Raw genomic sequence first — 21,255 nt, forward strand, 5'->3', positions numbered from 1 at the left:
CAGATTCTTCTTCCACGAAAATTTATAACGTGTAAAATAAGTGATATATCTAATGGGTACTTAAAAGTACCTCCTGGTTCATAATGAGCCTATTCTCAATTATCTCTTCAAGTTCTATATGTCCTAAGAAATAAGAAAACAAGAATAAAACAAAACACTTCAATGTGGTAACAGTCATGTTACCTGGGTTTCCAAATGTCATAAAACCAGAGTCTGTGCTTCGAAGATTTTTTTTCTCCTGAAATGAGGACAATGAGCCTTTCCTTGACTTTATCTCCCTCAGAGGTCCAGGACCATCTAATCAGAGGGTGCAGTCCTCCCCAGCATGGATTCAGCACCTCCAGGGCTCAGAGCAGAGCCTTCCCTTCCCTCACAGGCTCCACTGCTCAGAAGTGACCAAGGTTCACTGTGTCTTAGGCCTGAACACTAAGATGTGGGATGTTGTGTGAGGACAGAGGTCGTAGGCAATTCCATTCTCAGAGCTGGGTGGGATCCCTCGCTCAGCACCTGAGGCTTGGGTTGTGCACTTGAGGAGAAGGGGTCCGTCAAAGTAGGAATTTGGGGCCTATGGCCATGAACCCTTTTATGGGCTATGAGATTTGGGGGATGTTGCACCATTACTTGGAAAATGCTCAGCCTGCCTCAGTGAAGTTGGTTGATGTGGGTGCATGAATGAGCCTTTGCTATTGCTGCCACCAAGTTGATAGAGACTTCTGTGAGTGGCTATCCTGAGCCCACAGGTACTGACTCTGTCTCCCTCTTCCCTTAGTCCCCATTGGAAATTTTCCATAATCCAGGGCTGTAGCAGATAGGAATATCAAGAGTAAGAACTCTCCCATGTGTACATGTATCACTGCCCTAAGGAATCTCTTGATGACTCCAGATCCAAGGTCATCTTCTCTTTCACAAGAGCAGTAGAAACACAGGGGTTACCATGGCAATGTTACCACAGCTCTCAGGCAGAGATCCTATATTGTGACCCAGAACAGCACTGAGAGACCAGCCAGGGATTCAAACCTAATTTTCCAGGCCCAGGTGTGTTGACAAAAACGTCTTTGACCACCTTGGGCTGCAGCCTGGGGAGATTGATCATCATTGCTGTAGAGCCACATACGATCAATATCACCCAGATAAGTTCTGTTTCCCAGGGACATGTGATAACATCTACTCTTCACATCTTTTATTTTCTTCTATTTATTTATTCATGAGAGACACACAGTGAGAGAGGAAAGACACAGGCAGAGGGGGAAGCAGGCTGCATGCAGAGAGACAAATGTGTGACAGGACCCCGGGTCTCCAAGATCACGCCCTGGGCTAAAAGCAGCGCTAAACCGCTGAGCCATTTGGGCTTGCCCTACTATTCACCTCTTATTCCATCACTCCCCTGTTGAACGGTTGTGTCTTCATTCTCATCAGTTTCCATGAATCTTTTTAAATCTTCCCTTATTTCCTGGTTGACACTTTCTTCTTGCAGCAGGCTGGTCCTTAACCTCCACGTGTTTGAAATCCTTTCAAACTTCTTGTGATTTAGTTCTAGTTTCAAAGCGTTATGGTCTGAAAATATGCATGGGACATTCTCAATCTTTAGTATTGAATAAGATCTGATATTTGACCCATTATGTGGTCTATTCTGGAGAACATTCCATGTGCACTTGAGAAGAATGCATATTCAGTTGTGTTTGGATGTAAAGTTCTATAAATATCTGTGAAATCCATCTGGTCCAGTGTATCATTTAAAGCTCTTGTTTCTTTGGAGATGTTGTGCTTAGAAGATCTGTCGATTCTAGAAAGCGTTGTGTTCAAGACACCAAGTATAAGTGATTTATTATCTAAGTATGTCTTCACTTTGGTTATGAATTGATTGATAACATTGCCTGCTCCCACATTGGGGGCATAAATATTCACGATTGTTAAGTCCTCATGTGGGATAGATCCTTTAATTATGATATCATGTCCCTCTTCATCTCTTACTACAGTTTTGGGATAAACTTTAATTTTTCTAATATAAGGATGGCTACCCCTGCTTTCTTTTGAGATCAAAGTCGTGTTCCTGAGGTGCACCGGTGGCGAGGTTGGTGCCACATCTGCCCTGGCCCCGACGATCGGCTGCTGGGTCTGTCTCCAAAAAGGTTGGTTATGACATCATCAAGACAACCGGTTATTGGAAGGGTCTAAGGATTACAGTGAAACTGATCATTCAGAACAGACAGGCCCAGATTGAAATGGTACCTTTTGTCTCTGCCCTGATTATCAAAGCCCTCAAGGAACCACCAAGAGACAGAAAAAAGCAGAAAAACATTAAGCACAGTGGAAATATCACTTTTGATGAGCTTGTCAATATTGCCCAACAGACGCGACATGGATCTCTAGCCAGAGAACTCTCTGGAACCATTAAAGAGATCCTGGGGACTGCCCAATCTGTGGGCTGCAATGTTGGTGGCTGTAAGCCTCATGTCATCATAGATGAAATCAATAGCTATGCAGTGGAATGCCCAGCGAATTGACTATAAAGGAAAATATTTTAATAAATGATCATTGGAAAAAAAAAAAGAACTTGCTCTTCCCCTGTCCTTCTAGCTGGTTCTAGGGGAGGGGCCTGTTGTGCTCTTAGGTGTGTGCACTTGGGGAGTTGTCCTGCCCCCTGCCAGGTCATGTCTCAGTGGGAGCTGTTTATCCTGTGAGGTCCCTGTTCCCTGGCAGCCTTGCTCTGTCTGTGGCACAAGGTGACACCAGGAGGAACACCAGCAGTGGCGGCAGCCAGCTCCCAGCCCTGGAGTCAGCTCCCGCAGTAACTACTGCAGCTCCCAGTCCGCAGGGACCTGGATGCTCCTGGGCAGGGCCGCTGACCTGCTCAGGTTGGGGCCTCTGGCGGCAGGTGTCCTCGCTGTCCTGGGCCCTCCCAACACCGCCTATCCCGGGGGGCAGCCGGATCCTGGGCTCTGTCCTCGGCGCCCTGGGCTCCTGGGCCTGCTTTGCTGGAATCGCGCTCCCGGCCATGCAGCCCCCTCCACAGAGCCTCGGCCTGAGCCCCTCTGAGCTGCTCCCGGGCTGCAGGGCGCACTGCAGCCCTTTAGGGAGCTCCGCCACTGGGTGTGGGGCTCTCCCCGGGACAGGGGCTCTGTTGGTGCCCCCGGGAGCCTGAGGGCATCCCCGCCCTCCTGGGGTCCTGCTCCGATTTCCTGCGAGCGCCTGTCAGTCTGGGAAGGTTGGTGCAGCTCCTGCTCCTCCGGGCGGGGCTCTCCTGACCTGGGGGCACTAGCCGCGGCCTCAGCCTGGCTCTTTGGGGACCCTCCCCCTCAGATGCCTTTTGTTTCTTCATTTCTTTTTTTCTTTTTTCCCTGCCTTCCTACCTTGATAGAACCATGAACTCTTCTCACCGTAGCATTCCAGCTGTTCTTTCTCAAGCCGAATTCATAGGTTTTCAGGATGATTTGAAGGTTATCTTGGTAAGTTTGTGGGGACAGGTGACTTGGGGACCCTACTCTTCCGTCATCTTCAGTAATATATATAATTTCCATGTTTCAACACAATCCTACTAAGGGGATTCCTCAGCAAAATATGTGAAAAAAAATGAGGTTTGTCCATAAAAGAAAAGAATCTGTACTGGGAGACATGAATGATGGAGACAGTGAGGGTCTGAATATGCCCCTACAAAGTGGACTGTATGCTAATACAATATGTCCTGTTTTGAGCCACACTAGGGCTCATCTGTGAACACACTGTGCTTCTCGGATTTGTCACTGATAGAACAAATATGTTGGTACAAAATGAACAAGGAGTAATGGAAGGGGAGGTGGGTGGGGGAATGGGGTGACTGGGTGATGGGCAATGAGGGGGGCACTTGATGGATGAGCACTGAATGTCATACTATATGTTGGTAAATCGAACTCCAATAAAAATACACAAAAATGAACAAAAACAGGAGGTTAAAATACAAATACATTTCTGTGAGAACATGTGGAACTCATGCTTCTAATGCCCAAGAGATGGAACCCATTCTGAGAGTCAGTCCTGGCCATACCAATGGGGAGGGAACTGGTGAGCCCCGGAAACCAGCTGGGCTCTCAGGGCTTTGGGCCTTACCGAGGGGTGTGCCCTGTGACCAGGAGGGGGCGCCGAGGGACTGCCCTGTGGTCCTACAGGGCTGCTCAGTGAGGACCCTTCACTCAGGGTGCCTGGGCCTGAGAACTGAGTTATGAGCTCCCTGATGGGGACTCAGCATCTGTGTCCCCTCTGTCCTGGCAGTCTCCCCTGGAGGCCTGTGTGTGGTCTCAGCAGGTGCTTCCCCCCAGGGCTCTCCCCAGGGCTGAAGCCACCTCCATCTTCCTCAGTGTGTGGTGTGAGCAGAGCTCCAGGATCAGGGCCCAGGGAGGGTTGGGCAGTCAGTGGGTGACACCCATGTGCATGGACAGCCCCTCCTGTGGCAGAGGGTGGAGGAGAAGAGGAGGCCTGGGGCAGCCCAGCCCACGGAGGGGACCAGGGACTGTGTCACCCTGGCCTGGGATATTTAATATTCATTCTACTCTGTCAGTGCACAGGTCAGGACTGACCTAAGGGACACAAAGTCACTGTCAGCCTACGTCAGTTGGTCTAGCTTAGAGGTTTGAGGAAATTCAGTCAGTCTGGCCCCTGATCCATCACCCATGAATGTGTCTGCAGGTTCCCCGTCCCAGCCTGTGCTGACCCAGTGCCCTCCCTCTCTGCATCCTGGGGAAAAACAACCAGAATCACCTGCACTCTGAGTAATGGCTGCAGTGGTGACCATATGCTGGTTCCAGCAGCAAGGAGGCCTCCTGAGTACCTGCTGACGTTCTACTGAGAATCACCAGGGCTCCGGGGTCCCCAGTCGCTTCTCTGGTTTCAAGGACACCTCGGCCAATGCAGGGCACTCAGATAGCTGTGAAATTCATACAACAGGGTCCTCATGGGGACTCATGGGCACCCCTTCAGGTTTTCCTGCCTGCATGATCAGATACATGATATAATCATGAGGTTAAAAAAAGAGACAAATGATTCTATAAAATGTTTTTAAATGTCTATTTAAATGAAAGCCAAAGTCATTCTTTTTTTTTAAACTTTTATTTATTTCTTCGTTAGACACAGAGAGAGAGGGGCAGAGACAGAGTCAGAGGGTGAAACAGGGTCCGCGCAGGGAGCCTGATGCAGGTCTTGATCCTAGTACCCTGGAATAATGAACTGAGCCAAAGGCAGATGCTCAATCACTGTGCCACCAGGTGCAACTGCATTGAGGTTTTAAATGCAACTTCCATCGTTATTCTCCAAGCAGTATGCACAGATCTGTGAGCAATATACTCGTAATTCCACCTGCGTCTTCACAGTGACATCATCATTGAGTCTTAGTCAATGCACATTGAGAAGATTTTCTTAAAAAGAACATTCAGGAATGTGGGCTGCCAGGGTCGGTGAAGGATCTCAAGATGGCTGGGCGAAAACTTGCTCTAAAAACCATTGACTGGGTAGCTTTTGTGGAGATCATACCCCAAAACCAGAAGGCCATTGCCAAGTCCCTGAAATCCTGGAAGGAGATGCTTACCTCCAGGTTGGCTACTCTTCCTGAGAAACCACCTGCTACCGACTGGGCTTACTACAAGGCCAATGTGGCAAAGGCTGGCTTGGTAGATGACTTTGAGAAGAAGTTTAATGCCCTGAAGGTTCCTGTGCCAGAGGATAAATACACTGTCCCTGTGAATGCTGAGGAAAAAGAAGATGTGAAAAGCTGTGCTGAGTTTTTGTCCCTCTCAAAGGCCAGGATTGAAGAATATGAAAAAGAGCTGGAGACGATGAAGAACATAATTCCATTTGATCAGATGACCATTGAGGACCTGAATGAAGTCTTCCCAGAAACCAATTTAGACAAGAAGAAGTATCCCTATTGACCTCACAAACCAGTTGAAAATTTATAAACTTGAGTTGAGGAGAAAGACCTGGCTCTCATATTATAAACGTTGGACATTAAAAATAATGATATGGAAAAAAAAAACATTCATCCAATTTATGTGCACAGTTGGTCTAGGGGGTGACCAATAAGCAATCTCTTCCTCTGGATGCTTGTCAGAAACTCTCCAGCTGTCACATATTCCTGCTAAAACACTCTGGCACGTCTGCCCCTTGTTCTCTGAGGTCAGTGGCACACACACAACCTCATATGGCAGGGCTCCTGCTGACCTGTGTCCAGGTGCGGGGAGGCCAGACTCTAGGAGGGAGTCCCCGCCCACAGGGTGGGGAGAACTAAAGTTTAAAACAGGTTAAAACAGTGAAAGATGACAACGATGTTCAGTGTGTAACCTTTCCAGGAAAGTACACGAGGGCTTCCACCCACAACCTGGAAAATCTAGCTCCCTGGGTCTTCAGTATTTCTGGAAACTCAGAGAAGGAGAGGGCTGCAACCAGGGTTATAATATAGGAGGAAGGTCTCAGCATCCTGCGCAGAAGAGGCCACTTGTACACGGGGACCCTTCACTCCTCTGGCTGTGACAGTGATGTCAGACGAATTGGTGTAGTGACACCATCTCAGTCCTAAGTGGCCCATGAAAAGCCAAGGGGTCCATGGTAGAGACACACACACATAGAGATGCAGAGACATAGACAGAGAGAGAAGCAGGCTCCCTGCACAGAGCCGGATGGGGGCTTGATCCCAGGACTCCAGGATCATGCACTCATGGACTGAGCCAAAGACAGACGCTTAACCACTGAGCGACCCAGGAGTCCCTCACACCGAGACATTAGAGTGTAGCCTAAAATCTACACCACAGTCACGGGAGACCACATGTGGGGAGACTTGTCCAGATCATAAGAGGAGAGTGGACAGAGCTCTGGAGACAGGACCTGAGTCCTATGGACAACTGATCCCCAGGTCATGCAGGGTGAGGTGGTGTCAGGATTCTAGAAGGCAGGTGAGGCTTATTTCTTAGGGCTCAGGCTTGATCAGAGCTGGGAACACCACCTCGCACTGACTGTGGCCTCTTCTCAGGGCTCACACCTGGGACCTCCCTAACCACACCCCAGCCCCAAGCAGCCCCTCCTCTGCCCACCCCCTGACATCCTCAGGCAGAGGGACCTGACTCAGGACCAGGGAGGGGTCAGAGAGCCGGGGTCTCATTTGCATGGGAGGGCACCTCCCTCTCTCAGAGGTTGAAGAGGAGATGGGAGAGATGAGGGGAGGCTCCGCTCAGCTGAGGGGCCACTGAAGACAGAATCAGTTATGACCTCCACCATGGGCTGGTCTCCTCTCCTCCTCACCCTCCTCGCTCACTGCACAGGTGACTGGATGTGGGACAAGGGGAGGGGCCCTGGGAGGACATGTGAGGTCCAGACTCCAGCAACACCCTGTCTATTTTTCTCCTTCTTTCAGGTTCCTGGGCCCAGTCTGTGCTGACTCAGCCGGCTTCAGTGTCTGGGTCCCTCGGCCAGAGGGTCACCATCTCCTGCACTGGAAGCAGCTCCAACATCGGTAGATATAATGTTGGCTGGTACCAACAGCTCCCGGGAAAAGGCCCCAGAACCGTCATCTATAGTAGTAGTAACCGACCCTCGGGGGTCCCGGATCGATTCTCTGGCTCCAACTCAGGCAGCACAGCCACCCTGACCATCTCTGGGCTCCAGGCTGAGGACGAGGCTGATTATTACTGCTCTACATGGGACAACAGTCTCAAAGCTCCCACGGTGCTCCAGGCCTGTGGGGAAGTGAGACAAAAACCAGTTACCCGACTGCAAAGTGAGTGAGCGCCCCAACAGCTGCCTGCTTAGGCTCCCCCTGGGTTTCTGCTGATTCTTCAGTTGATGCCCTGAGCCCAGGTGCATTTTGGGGACCTCCCAGGAATGGCACTTGCTTGATCATCTCTGACCTCAGAGTCACTCAGAGTAGCCCATTGTGCACTGAGGGTGTCAAAAGAAAGAGACAGTTTGTCCTCATGATCAGGGACAGGTTCTTTTGGGCTAGTGTACATTCACTTGGCATCTTCTGATTTCTCAGTAAAAGAAGTAATCTTAGGTCATGAAGCTATCATGGTCCTTCTGCCCCATCCCTGTTCTGCTGATGCACATGTCAGCTCTTTTTGCAGCTGGGATCACTATTGCCTTAGCTTCAACCAGAGGACGAGTTCTTCTTATTTTTTGATGATGGCATGGAACACATAAATCAATGCCACGCTCAGAATTATAAAAGCTAAAAAAAGAAGCTTTCTAGAGAAAAATCCCCATGTGAATGTTTATAGAAACTTTATTCATAATCAACAGAATTCAAAGCAATTATAAATCGGCACACTTTTTTTATACCAGATTTTTATAAAATGACCAGACTTGAAGTAACTAAGATTTACTCCAACCTGATGCATAGTCGTAGAGGGTGATAGTAGTCAACATTTAAAGAAATAATTTCTTAAGTTCAAAAACATGCATGAATATTAACTGCACATTTCTTCAGGATGAATAACATATAAAAGGCTAAATTCCACATCATGGGAATTTCATTGTATTTTCGAAGAGGCGGGAATCTAGAGGTGGTAAGGAGACCAGTGACTGACAGCATGTGGAGGAAGGAGGAGGGTGAGTGTGTGAGGTGACGGTATTTGTGGTGATGTCACTCTCCTACGCGGCCCCGTGGCAGTGTCCACACCACACTACTGTGTGGTCAAGGCTCAGTAAACTGCACCCCAGAGCCACAGTACCCTCGTGCAGGCAGAGAATGTCTTCTAAGAGTTTGGGGTCCATGATGGAGCTCACAGGGTAATATCATCCCATCCACTTCTCCAAGGTGTGTGACCCCTTGTCCCCAAAGTGGGAGGAGAGGAAGGTGGGGACCTGAGGGAGTGTGAACAGGAAGTTTGAAAAGGGAGCAAAGAAACTGCACCTGAGCCCCTTAGGATGACAGAGTATGTCCTCTTGGATGAGGGCGCAGTCATTGTGATGTGTTGGAGCCTTTCCTGGAATTGAACCACAACGTCCAAGGGCGTTTCAAATAAAAGAAAATATTTATATATAAAACCAGTATGACATTCTAGTCAAGACATGGCCAACATGCACATGGGAAAATGCTCTCCATCACTTGCCATCAGAGAAATACAAATAAAAACCACAATGAGATATCACCTCACACAAGTGAGAATAGGGAAAACTAACAAGGCAGGAAACAACAAATGTTGGAGAGGATGCGGAGAAAGGGGAACCCTCTTACACTGTTGGTGGGAATGTGAAATGGAGCAGCCACTCTGGAAAACTGTGGAGGTTCCTCAAAGAGTTAAAAATAGATCTGCCGTACGACCCAGCAATTGCACTGCTGGGGATTTACCCCAAAGATACAGATGCAATGAACAGCGGGACACCTGCACCCCGATGTTTCTAGCAGCAATGTCCACAATAGCCAAACTGTGGAAGGAGCCTCGGTGTCCATCGAAAGATGAATGGATAAAGAAGATGTGGTTTATGTATACAATGGAATATTACTCAGCCTTTAGAAATGACAAATACCCACCATTTGCTTCAACGTGGATGGAACTGGAGGGTATTATGCTGAGTGAAATAAGTCAATAGGAGAAGGACAAACACTATATGGTCTCATTCATTTGGGGAATATAAAAAATAGTGAAAGGGAATAAAGGGGAAATAGAAAAGTGAGTGGGAAATATCAGAAAGGGAGACAGAACATAAAGACTCCTAACTCTGGGAAACGAACTGGGAGTGGTGGAAGGGGAGGATGGCGGAGGCTGGGGGTGACTGGGTGACGGGCACTGAGGAGGGCACTTGACTGGATGAGCACTGGGTGTTATTCTGTATGTTGACAAATTGAACACCAATAAAAAATAAATTTATTATTAAAAAAAATTATTGTCAAAACTTGAAAGTAACCAAGATGTCCTTTAGTAGATGAATGGATAAATGAACTGTGGTACATCCAGATAATGGAATATTATTCGGTACTAAAAAGAAATGAGCTATGAAGCCATGAAAAGATATGAAGAAAGCTTAAATGCATATTACTAAGTGAAAGAAGCCAATCTGAGAAGGCTACGTACTATGTGATTCCAACTATATGACATTTTAGTAAAGGCAAAACTATGGAGATAATAAAAAGATCAATGGTGGCCAAGGTTAGAGGGGGGAGGGTATAGAGTATTTCTAGGGCAATGAAAATGCTTTGTAGCATAAAATAATGATGGGTACCTGTCATTCTACATTTGTCCAAATTCATGGGATGTTCGCTCATGAATAGTCAGCCCTAATGTAAACTATGGGCTTTGGGTGATAATAATGTGTTAGTGTAGGTTCATCAATTGTAACAAATATACCATTCTTATGGGGGATGTCAATGGCAAGGAGGGGTTATGCATGTGTGAGACAGGGAGAATATGGGAAATCTTGGTGCCTTTTACTCAGTATTTCTGTGAAAATAAAGCTGTTCTAAAAATAGTCTATTAAAAATTAAATAAAAAAACTATCTTGGTAATATAACCAATGTTTCCAGTTATATCATCTTATAAAAAAACAGAATCTTAAAACCTTGTGCTAATAAATATATTGTCATAAAAGTATAAGTGCTCAATTGCAGATTGTGAGTTTTGCAGGGATCAGGTATGGAGAAACGTTAAATAGTTTCTTTTTTTTAAGATTTTGTTTATTTATTCATGAGAGACAGAGAGAGAGAAAGTCAGAGAGAGAAACAGAGAGATAGAGAGAGGCAGAGACACAGGGAGAGGGAAAAGGAGGCTCCATGCAGGGACCCGACTTAGGACTCCATCCTGGGGTCCAGGATCATGCTCCAGGCTGCAGGCAGTGTGAAGCAGCTGAGCCACCCTGGGCTGCCCAAATAGTTTCTTTTGTTCAGGAGTGAAGCAGAGGTCACTGTCCCACAGGGGGAAGGCGCTGAGGACCTGCTCTCAGAGCCAGTGTAAACCAGAAAGGGTTTGGGCTCCTCATTTGGGGTAAGGAGTACAGAGCCTGGCTTCCTTTGAATCAGCACCGGTGGGTTCAACAGTGATTTGTGTTCTCTGATGTGGTCAGGATCTCTCCTGGCCTGGTAGAGACTGTGAGGTCCCCATTCTCTTTGTCCTGTTAAAATCCTCAAGTACTGATTGGGTTTGTGTTGTTTGTTTGTTTTGTATTTCTATTTATTTATTTATTTATTTATTTATTTATTTATTTATTTATTTATTGTTTTTTTAATAAATTAATTTTTATTGGTGTTCAATTTACCAACATACAGAATAACACCCAGTGCTCATCCTGTCAAGTGTCCCCCTCAGTGCCCATCACCCATTCCCCCCCACCCCCCGCCCTCCTCCCCTTCCACCACCCCTACTTCATTTCCCAGAGTTAGGAGTCTTTATGTTCTGTCTCCCTTCCTGATATTTCCCACATATTTCTTCTCCCGTCCTTTATATTCCCTTTCACTATTATTTATATTCCCCAAATGAATGAGAACATACACTGTTTGTCCTTCTCCGATTGACTTACTGCACTCAGCATAGTACCCTCCAGTTCCATCCACGTTGAATCAAATGGTGGGTATTTGTCGTTTCTAATGGCTGAGTAATATTCCATTGTATATGTAAACCACATCTTCTTTATCCATTCATCTTTCGATGGACCCCAAGGCTCCTTCCACAGTTTGACTATTGTGGCCATTGCTGCTAGAAACATCGGGGTGTATTTCTTTTTAAATCTTAGGTAGATCTGCAAGATGTGTGCTGGGAATGGAGAAACACTAGGACAGAGATCCCAGAATATAGCTGTGGACTAAAATGACTTCTCTTGTGTCAGGAAAGCTATATCTCACTGTTTTTGTTGTTGTTTACATCCTGGGCACCCTGTAGCTTTATCTGCTCACACTTTGTCCCATTGATGGGACTCCTGGGTACCATAGACCCTCATGAACGGAGTGTATCAGCATGGTCCTTCTGAGATGAGCAGCAGAGCCCAAAGACAGCTCTCCCCAGAGACAGCCTGCATCACCCTAGAGCCAGCAGGGGACAGGGTTTCTGTCTGCATCTTCCAACTTTGGGAGGGGTTCCTGGTCCCTCGGTTCTCCACACCCAGTTTCCAATCCTTGTACTCAGCAGTGGCTCCAGACCTTCCCAGTAGGAAAGGATTCCTCTGACCTGGGAAGCCAAAAGGATGCCTGAGACAGGTTCTAGGGGTGGCTCAGGGCTCCCTTCAAGGTGAGGGAGGCTGGCTGATTACTATGACTCCCCAGTTAATTCAAGATGAACTATATTTCATGCTCTCTGGGAGAGAACAGTGATGTGACAGGGCACACCACAGGAGACACAGTGATTTCCAAAGCGCCCTGGTTGGCCTGCATCAGTATGTCATCTCAGAGGTACAAGCACTGCCCAGAGGAAGCTCCTGCCTGACTCTTGTAGAATCACACAGGACCCACGGGGGGCGCAGCTCTATCACCTTCATGCCTGTGAGGACTCCTGGAGACTTGGGTGATTCTGTCTTCAGTCTATCAATCCCTCCATTTTTTATTTATATTTATATTCCCCAAATGAAGGAGAACGTATAATGTTTGTCCTTCTCCGATTGACTCATTTCACTCAGCATAATATAATAGTGAAAGGGAATAGAAGGGAAGGGAGAGGAAATGGGTGGGAAATGTCAGAAAGGGAGACAGAATATAAAGATTCCTAACTCTGGGGAACGAACTAGGGGTGATGGAAGGGGAGGAAGGTGGGGGTGGGAGTGAATGGGTGATGGGCACTGAGGGGGGCACTTCACGGGATGAGCATTTGGTGTTGTTCTGTATGTTGGCAAATTGAACACCAATAAAAAATAAATTTATTATTAAAAAAATCCCTCCATTCTGCTCTGGCTGCAGATCCACACTCAGATCTGCCCTACTGGAAAGTCAATAGGACACTGCTGTCTGGGGAAGGCCTGGGGCAATGTGTCCAGGTGGCCACCCTCAGGGACCCTTGCTCGAACTATGACTTCCAATTGTGCTCTTGATGAAATAGGGACTAAGTGCCTGAGTCCTTTGTCTGCCATTATTTCACTTGTTATTTCTTACTGGACTTTCTCGTTTATGTCACTACTTTATAGTTATCTATAGAAATAGTGTCTGTGTTTTTAGATTTCCCCATTCTTTCTTTTTTCTTTGTATGAATATCATTCCTCATCTCAAAATTTGATAGATGTGAAATTACCTATTGTTTTTTAAAGTGTCAGGGATGCCTTCTTTTAACTGGAAGATCATGAGTATGATTGCTTTTCTTTGATATGAGTTCAGGCTCTCAAACATGAAGAGAAAGGAAAAAGGACCATGCATGATTTATCAAACCAGCAATTTGCAAGTAGTTGCAAAATGAATGGCAGGCATTTTGGTATCTAACACTTGGGCAAACACAAGGCCTGAGCTTCATCTTCCCCTGTTCCTGGAGATTCCTTATTCTCCTGCCAGTCCTCCTTCTCCAGGTTCCTTCCACAGCCTTCAGGACCCTCTGATCCATAGCAGAACACAATGGGCAATGGAGTTCAAAATGGTCCATGAGGATCACTTGTTCACAGAGTGTTGGGTTCATTTCTGATAAAGAGACATCCTTGGTCAGCTCGCCCTGGACTACTGCAGACATGGTCCCTGATTAACGAAGAGGAGAGCACCATCGTTATATCTGTCACATGGACTATGAGATTCCCAGTGTCCTCATGGCTGGAGGAGTGACTGCTAGGATCCTAGGATCCTCCTTAGACTTGAGGTGATTTAGAAGCTGGGCCAGGAGTTGGAGAATGTATCCATCTCCTCATACAGGTGTCAGGATTCTCAGAGAGGAACTTTGGTATGGAGGTCACCAGGGTCATAGGTCGTGGATTTAGAGATAGATGTCTTCCTGCCAGTCTGTGTCCCAGGTCACCCTGCAGATATTTGTGTGTGTGAGGTCACAACATCTGTCCCATTCAAGATCTCCCAGGTGACTTGCGGGTGACCCTGGGGCAGGGGGATAGAGGAAGCTGATTTGCATAAAGCACTTGCTCATTGTCATATATCTGGAGTCATGGAAATGTTCTCGGACACCCTTCTCCAGCCAAAGAGCCTGTGGATCCCACCTACAGGGAGGATCCCCACCATGGCCTGGACAGTTCTTCTCGGGTTCCTTGCTTATGGCTCAGGTCAGGGAAATGGGTTCTGCATCTGTTGGGGGCACAGAGATGAGGGATTCATGTGGCCCTTGTCTCCCATAATAGCACCTTTCTCTTTTTTTGGTTTTAGGAGCTAATTCTCAGATTGTGGTGACCCAGGAGCCATCACTGTCAGTGTCTAGTGGAGGGACAGTCACACTCACTTGTGGCCTCAGGTCTGGGTCCGTCACTACAATAAATACCCCAGCTGGTCCCAGCAGACCCCAGGGCAGGCTCCTCGCATGCTTATCTACAACACAAACAACCGCCCCTCTGGGGTCCCTAATCACTTCACTGGATCCATCTCTGGGAACAAAGCAGCCCTCACCATCACAGGAGCCCAGCCTGAGGACGAGGCTGTCTACTACTGTGTTACAGAACATGGCAGTGCGAGCAGCCTTACTTACCCACAACATCTCAGATAAGAAGGAAGTGAGACAAAAACCCCTGGGTCCTTTTTTCTGGTCCTCTTCATTGAGAAGCTTCTGTGGAGCTTTCAGTCAGGTGTATGACAGTGATGCTAAGCACAGTGACAGAGACAGATGAGGAGGTGGGCCACATTCTTGGGGCCATAGCTCCCAAGCAGGGACACAGGCCCTAAGGTAGTGAATCCCTTTACTGGTGACCGCAGTAGAGCATATTCCTCGGGGATGCTGTCATGAAAATATGCCTCCCTGTAACTCTTTGCTTTCTTAAAGACAATATCCGTGGACCCTCTAAACTGTTAGATAAAATGTTTATTAATACTAAAATATTAACATCACTAATACTTTCTTGCTCATAAAATGTGTAGAATAGATGAAATCCCTACAGACGACACACACCACACACTGGCACACACCAGCATACTATGTTTTAGGAAATATTACACTTATATTTATATATTTTTCTTTTTCTAAGATTTTAGTTTTCAGGAACCTCTACATCCAGCATCAGGCTCAAACCTACAACCGAGATCAAGAATCCCACCCTCCAGTGAGTGAGCTAGCAAGGAGCCCCTATAGATGTATATTTATTTTTTCAAAAATTTTATTTATTTATTCATGAGTCCTACACAGAGAGAGACAGAGACAAAGGCAGAGGGAGAAGCAAACCCACTGTAGGGAGCCTGATGTGGGACTCCATCTCGGGATTCTAGGATCATGCCCTGAGCCAAAGGCAGCCGCTCAAACTATGAACCACCTAGGCATCCCTAAATGTGTACTTTCAACAGAGAAAATATTTTTTGTATTTATCTGAAAGAGAGAGATGGCATGAGATAAGGGGGAGCTGAGGGAGAGGGATAAGAGATTCCTTGCTCAGCAGGTAGCCCTATGCTGGGCTGGATATCGGGACCCCAGCATCATGTCTTGAGCTGAAAGCAGATCATTTACCACCTGAGCCACCCAAGCATAATAATTTTTTAAAAATTATTTATTTAAACTCAATTTGTCAACATATAACACCAGTGTCCATCCCATCAATTCCCTCCTTAGTGCCTGTCACCAAGTCACCCTGTCCCCTACTCTCCTCCCATTATGCAACCCTTTTTTTGTTTCCCAGAGTCAGGATTCTTATGGTTTGTCTTCCTCCAAAACTTCCCACCACCCAGTTTTGCTCCTTACCCTTATAGTCCTGTTCGCTCTTTCTTATATTCCACATATGAGTGAAACCATTTGATGATTGTCTTTCTCCAATCGACTTATTTCACTCAGCAAAATACCTTCCAGTTCCATCAGGTCAACATAAATTTTAGGTAATTCATCCTTTCTGACGGCTGAGTAATATTGCATTGTATATATCCACTTTATCCATTCATTTGTCAAGGGATATGGTGGCTCCTTCCACAGTTTGGCTATTGTGGACATTGCTGCTATGAACACTGGGGTGCAGGCGTCCCATCATTCCACTACATCTGGATCTCTGGGTTGCCCCCAGTGGTTGCCCCCAATACCCAGTAGTGTAATTACTGGGACGTAGGGTAGCTCTATTTTTACCTTCTTGAGAATCCTCTGGACTGTTTCCCAGAGTGGCTGTAACAGCTTGACTTCCCACCAACAGTGCAAGAGAGTTCTCCTTTCTCCACATTCTTTGCAACATTTGTTGCTTCCTGTCTTGTTAATGTTAGCCATTCTCACTGGTGTAAAGTGGTATCTCATTGTGATTTGACAACAAGTGACATGGAGCATTTTCTCATGTGTTTGTTGGGTCGCATGCAGGTCTTTGGAGAAAAGTCTGTTCATGGCTTCTGTCCATTTCATGATGGATTATTTTTTCTTGGGTGTTGACTTTAAGTTCTTTATAGATCTTGGATGTTAGCCCTTTATCTTATATGTCATTGGCAAATATCTTCCCACATTCTGTAGGCTGTCTTTTAGTTTTGTTGACTGTTAATATTGCCGCACTGAAGCTTTTTATCTTGTTGAAGTCCCAATAATTCATTTTGCTTTTGTTTCCCTTGCTTTCTTTTTTTTTTTTTAATTTTTTTTTTTTTTTTTTTTTATGATAGTCACAGAGAGAGAGAGAGGCAGAGACACAGGCGGAGGGAGAAGCAGGCTCCATGCACCGGGAGCCCGATGTGGGATTCGATCCCGGGTCTCCAGGATCGCGCCCTGGGCCAAAGGCAGGCGCCAAACCGCTGCGCCACGCAGGGATCCCTTCCCTTGCTTTCTTATATGTATCTTGCGATCAGTTGCTGTGGCCAAGTCCAAAAAGCATGTTGCCTGTGTTCTCCTCTAGGATTTTGATGGAATCTTGTCTCACTTTTAGATCTTTCATCCATTTTGAGTTTATCTTTGTGTGTGGTGTAAGAGAGTGGTCCAGTTTCATTCTTCTGCATGTGGAGTTCCGATTTTCCCAGCACCATTTATTGAGGAGACTGTCGTTGTTCCAGTGGATAGTCTTTCCTGCTTAATGAAATATCAGTTGACCATACAGTTGAGGGGCCATTTCTGGATTCTCTATTCTTTTCCATTCATCTATGTGTCTGTTTTTGTGCCAGTACTACATTGTCTTGATGACCACAGCCTTGAATTACAACATGAAATCTGGCATTGTGTTGCCCCCTTGATATGGTTTTCTTTTTTAAAATTCCCCTGGCTATTTAGGGTTTTTCTGATTCCACAAAAATCTTAAGATGTTTTTTTCCAACTCTCTGGAGAGAATGACTCCTTAATTTCTCTTTCTTCAGTCTCATTGTTAATGTATAGAAATGCCACTGATTTCTGGGCATTGATTTTGTATCCTGCCACGTTGCCAAATTGATGTATGAGTTTCGCAAACTTAGGGTGGAATCATTTGGGTTTTTACGTACAGTATTATGTAATCTGCAATGAGGGAGTATTTGACATACTCTTTGCCAATTTGAGTGTGTTTTATTACTTTTTGCTGCCTGATTGCTGAGTCTAGGACTTCTCGTACTATCTGAAAGAGCAGTGGTGAGAGCGGACATCCCTGTCTTGTTCCTGATCTTAGGGGAAAGGCTCTCAGTGTTTCCCCATTGAGAATGAGATTGCTGTGGGCTTCTCGTAGATGGCTTTTTTAAGATATTGAGGAATGTTCTCTCCAGTCCTACACTCTGAAGAGTTTGGATCAGGAATGGATGCTGTATTTTGTCAAATGCTTTCTCTGCATCTATTGAGAGGATCATATGATACTTGTTTTTTCTCTTGTTGATGTGATGTATCACGTTTATTGTTGTATGAGTGTTGAACCAACCTTGTATTCCCCGATTAAATCCCACTTGGTCATGGTGAATAATCTTAATGTACTATTGGATCCTATCGGCTAATATCTTGTTGAGAATTTTTGCATCTGTGTTCATCAGGGATATTGATGTATACTTCTTTTTTTGTGAGGTTTGTTTGGTTTTGGAATTAAGGTGATGGTGGCCTAATAGAATGAGTTTGGCAGTTTCCCATCCCTTTCTATTATTTGGAACATTTTTAGTAGAAATGGCATTATTTCTTCTTTAAACGTTTGATAGAATTCCCTTGGGTAGCCATCTGGCTCTGGACTCTTGTGTCTTGGGAGGGTTTTGATGACTGCTTCAATTTCCCCCCTGGATATTGGCCTGTTCAGGTTGTCTACTTCTTCCTGTTATAGTTTTGCATTTTTATAATAAAATATTTGTACTTTTTCAGAAATGCATCAATTTCTTCTAGATCGCCTAATTTATTGGCATATAGCTGCTCATAATATGTTTTGAAAATCATTTGTATTTCCTTGGTATTGGTTGTGATCTCTCATTTTTCATTCATGATTTTATTAATTCAAGTCATTTCTTTCTTCTTTTAAATAAGGATGTCTAATGGTTTATGTTTCTTATTAATTCTTTCAAAGAACCAATACCTCGTTTTGTTGATTCATGGCATAATTCATATTTCTTATTTCTTAAAATGCCCATAGATAAAAATTCTAAATTATACTACAATTTATTGATTGAGGACTGAGAATACATGTGGTCATAAATAGGAGCCATACCATGTGTACATCCATCTATACTTGTCTTTCCAGAGAGTCATTAATAGACACATTTCTAGTTTGCACTGGGAAGTCAACAGGATGTTTGGGTTCTTCTGTGATGAGATGGGGAGCTCAAGGCTGCCTGGTCACTGCTGTGACCCCTCCTGCCATGTTCTTGCTGACAGGAGGCTTCCTATGAGCTGAGTCCCTCTGGGTGTGAGCCCTACTTCAGGGATAACCAAGGGCCTTTGCAGCCTCAGAGTGGGGTTATATTGATTAGGTTGTACATCAGGATGTTCATGTGCTTCCTTCCCTGCATCCTCCGGCCTAGGCCACCCTGTGGAGAACAGGAGGAGAGAGACCCCTCCTCACGGCCTGAAGCTGTTGGACTTCTCCAGGGGTGGAGTGTGGATGTGCCTGAGGAGCCCCTGCTCAGGGATTTGGGTGGCAGTGAGGGAGACTGTGTGTGGGGGGATGCCAGCAGATCTGTAGATCTCAGGGTTTGCTGCATGATTTCCTGCACATGTCCCACCTCCATATCACTACTTTCTGTACTAGTCACAGGCAAAGGGCAGCTGGGGACTCTCCTTCTCTCTCCTCATATGTTGAGTGTCTTATCAGGGATGGGTCTAATCCTAATACACACCGCAGGCCCAGATCCACCAGCACTCACACCTCCCTAGGCTCCTCCTTTCCACACCTCCAGATATGAATCTGGAGATTGTGAAGGTAAATACTTCACTGGGTCAGTGGTGGCTGAGGCTCCAAGGCCAGTTCCCATCATGACACAGCCCCTGTCTGTCCTCAGCGGTTCCCTGGACATATGTAGTAAATCCTCCATCTCTCAGGAAGAGGCCAGGGCCCCCTAAACATGAGTGCAAAGGAGATGCAAGGAGAACAGTTGGGGTCTTTACTCTCATGTCCTTTAGGGACACAGAAGGTCAAAGCTGAGGCAGCTAAGAGATAAATACCTTTATGAGATTCAGGAGGTTCTCTGCCCCTCATTTCTGATGCTCTGGGTCCCTCACTCCTAAAGCCATTAGAAAAACTGGGTGAGGACAGGTCTATTTTTAACTCTTTGAGGAACCTCCACACGGTTTTCCAGCGTGGCTGCACCGTTTCACTTTCCCACCAACAGTGTAAGAGGGTTATTCCGTATGTTGGTAAATTGAACACCAATGAAAAATAAATGTATTTAAAAAAACTGGGTGAAATGTATGTTAGAGGCAGCCCAGGTGGCTCAGTGGTTTAGTGTTGCCTTCAGCTTAGGGCCTGATCCTGGAGACCCGGGATCGAGTCCCACGTGGGGTTTTGTGCATGGGGCCTGCTTCTTCCTCTGCCTGTGTCTCTGTCTCTCTCTCTCATTCTCTGTTTCTCTCATGAATAAATAAATAAATAAAATCTTATAAAAAGAAATGTATGTTAGACGTCTCTCACACATTTTTGCCCTTTTTCTGTATATAAATAAAAAGTTCCACACACAAAAACATCCGGAAAATGGGAATAAAGATATATCCTCTTCCATCCCCTGCATTTAAGAACACAAAGCTGGACATTTGTATTATAATGGGTCCCATCTGGCTTGTAAACTTTTTTGCATTGAAGTTTTGGTTATGTGCTGTCTATAGTTTTTATTATTCTATAAAGAATAATGTAAAAATATACTCAAATTACTTGTCTTTTACTTTAACAGATTGAGAGTCAAGATAAATCACCTCCATCTCATCACCTCAGCAGGATCCTCACGATCCTAGCACTGCAGTGAAGCAATCAGAGAAGGCACCACGAGGATCCCTAGTTCTGGACAATAGGACGTGCTCCCATTCAATCAGGTCTGATCTTACAACTGAAATCTCCTGACACACTACAACAGACAAGTATAGGAAGACTTCAGAAGGGAGAATGAAGAAGGAAGACTTCAAACAAATTGAGGAAAACACAACACAACAGGGAGAACCTGGGGGTCCTTCTCTTGTATTATGTCCCCCACATGTAAGATACAATGCTGTAAGTTCCGCCAACCAAGAACTATCCAGAGGCTGAGAGCCATAAAAGCAAGCAAAAAAACACCCAATCTCCAAAAGCACCAACTCTCATGGTCAGAGGATATTGAGATAAGTTGGCCTAAGGGGAAGAAATATTTGGAAAAATGTGCCCACTGCTTGCATTCACTAATGAATCCCCCAACTGTGCCCTCATTCAGGGTTCACTTTATTGCTCAGCAGAGATATGGTGTCCATAACCTCCTGGCAGAAGAGGGCAATTTCCTTTTGCCCACTTGCCATGGTGTCAGCTACTCAGTAGATGGCTTCGCATCTATCTCATGGGAACATCAACAATTCTGGGCAAGGCAGGGCTAATTGGCTAATTTGTGCTCCAGTTCTTCCCAACCATAATTTCAGCAGGTCCATGATCCCTGGGTGGCTCAGCAGTTTAGTGCCTGCCTTCAGCCCAGGGCGTGATCCTGAAGTCCCGGCTTCGAGTCCCATATCAGGGCCCTGCATGGAGCCTGCTTCTCCCTCTACCTGTATCTGTGCCTCTCTCTCTCTCTCTCTCTCTCTATCTCTCTCTCACTGTCTCATAAATAAATAAGTTAAATCTTTTTTAAAAATTGCCCTTGATCCCCTGGGAGGATTAGACTAGTTGTCTAATCTAGCTGAGAGTAGTTGTGTGCACTCT

General features: G+C 45.8%; 2 pseudogenes; both read left to right on the top strand.

The window, feature by feature from the left end:
• Positions 1-573: 573 nt before the first annotated feature.
• Positions 574-2,504, top strand: LOC112912662 (large ribosomal subunit protein uL11-like; annotated as a pseudogene).
• A 2,912-nt stretch (positions 2,505-5,416) lies between these two features.
• LOC112912631 (ATP synthase subunit d, mitochondrial pseudogene) lies at positions 5,417-5,933 on the top strand (annotated as a pseudogene).
• Positions 5,934-21,255: the final 15,322 nt, after the last annotated feature.

This window comes from Vulpes vulpes, chromosome 10 (genome assembly GCF_048418805.1).
Source record: "Vulpes vulpes isolate BD-2025 chromosome 10, VulVul3, whole genome shotgun sequence".
Lineage (NCBI taxonomy): Eukaryota > Metazoa > Chordata > Mammalia > Carnivora > Canidae > Vulpes > Vulpes vulpes.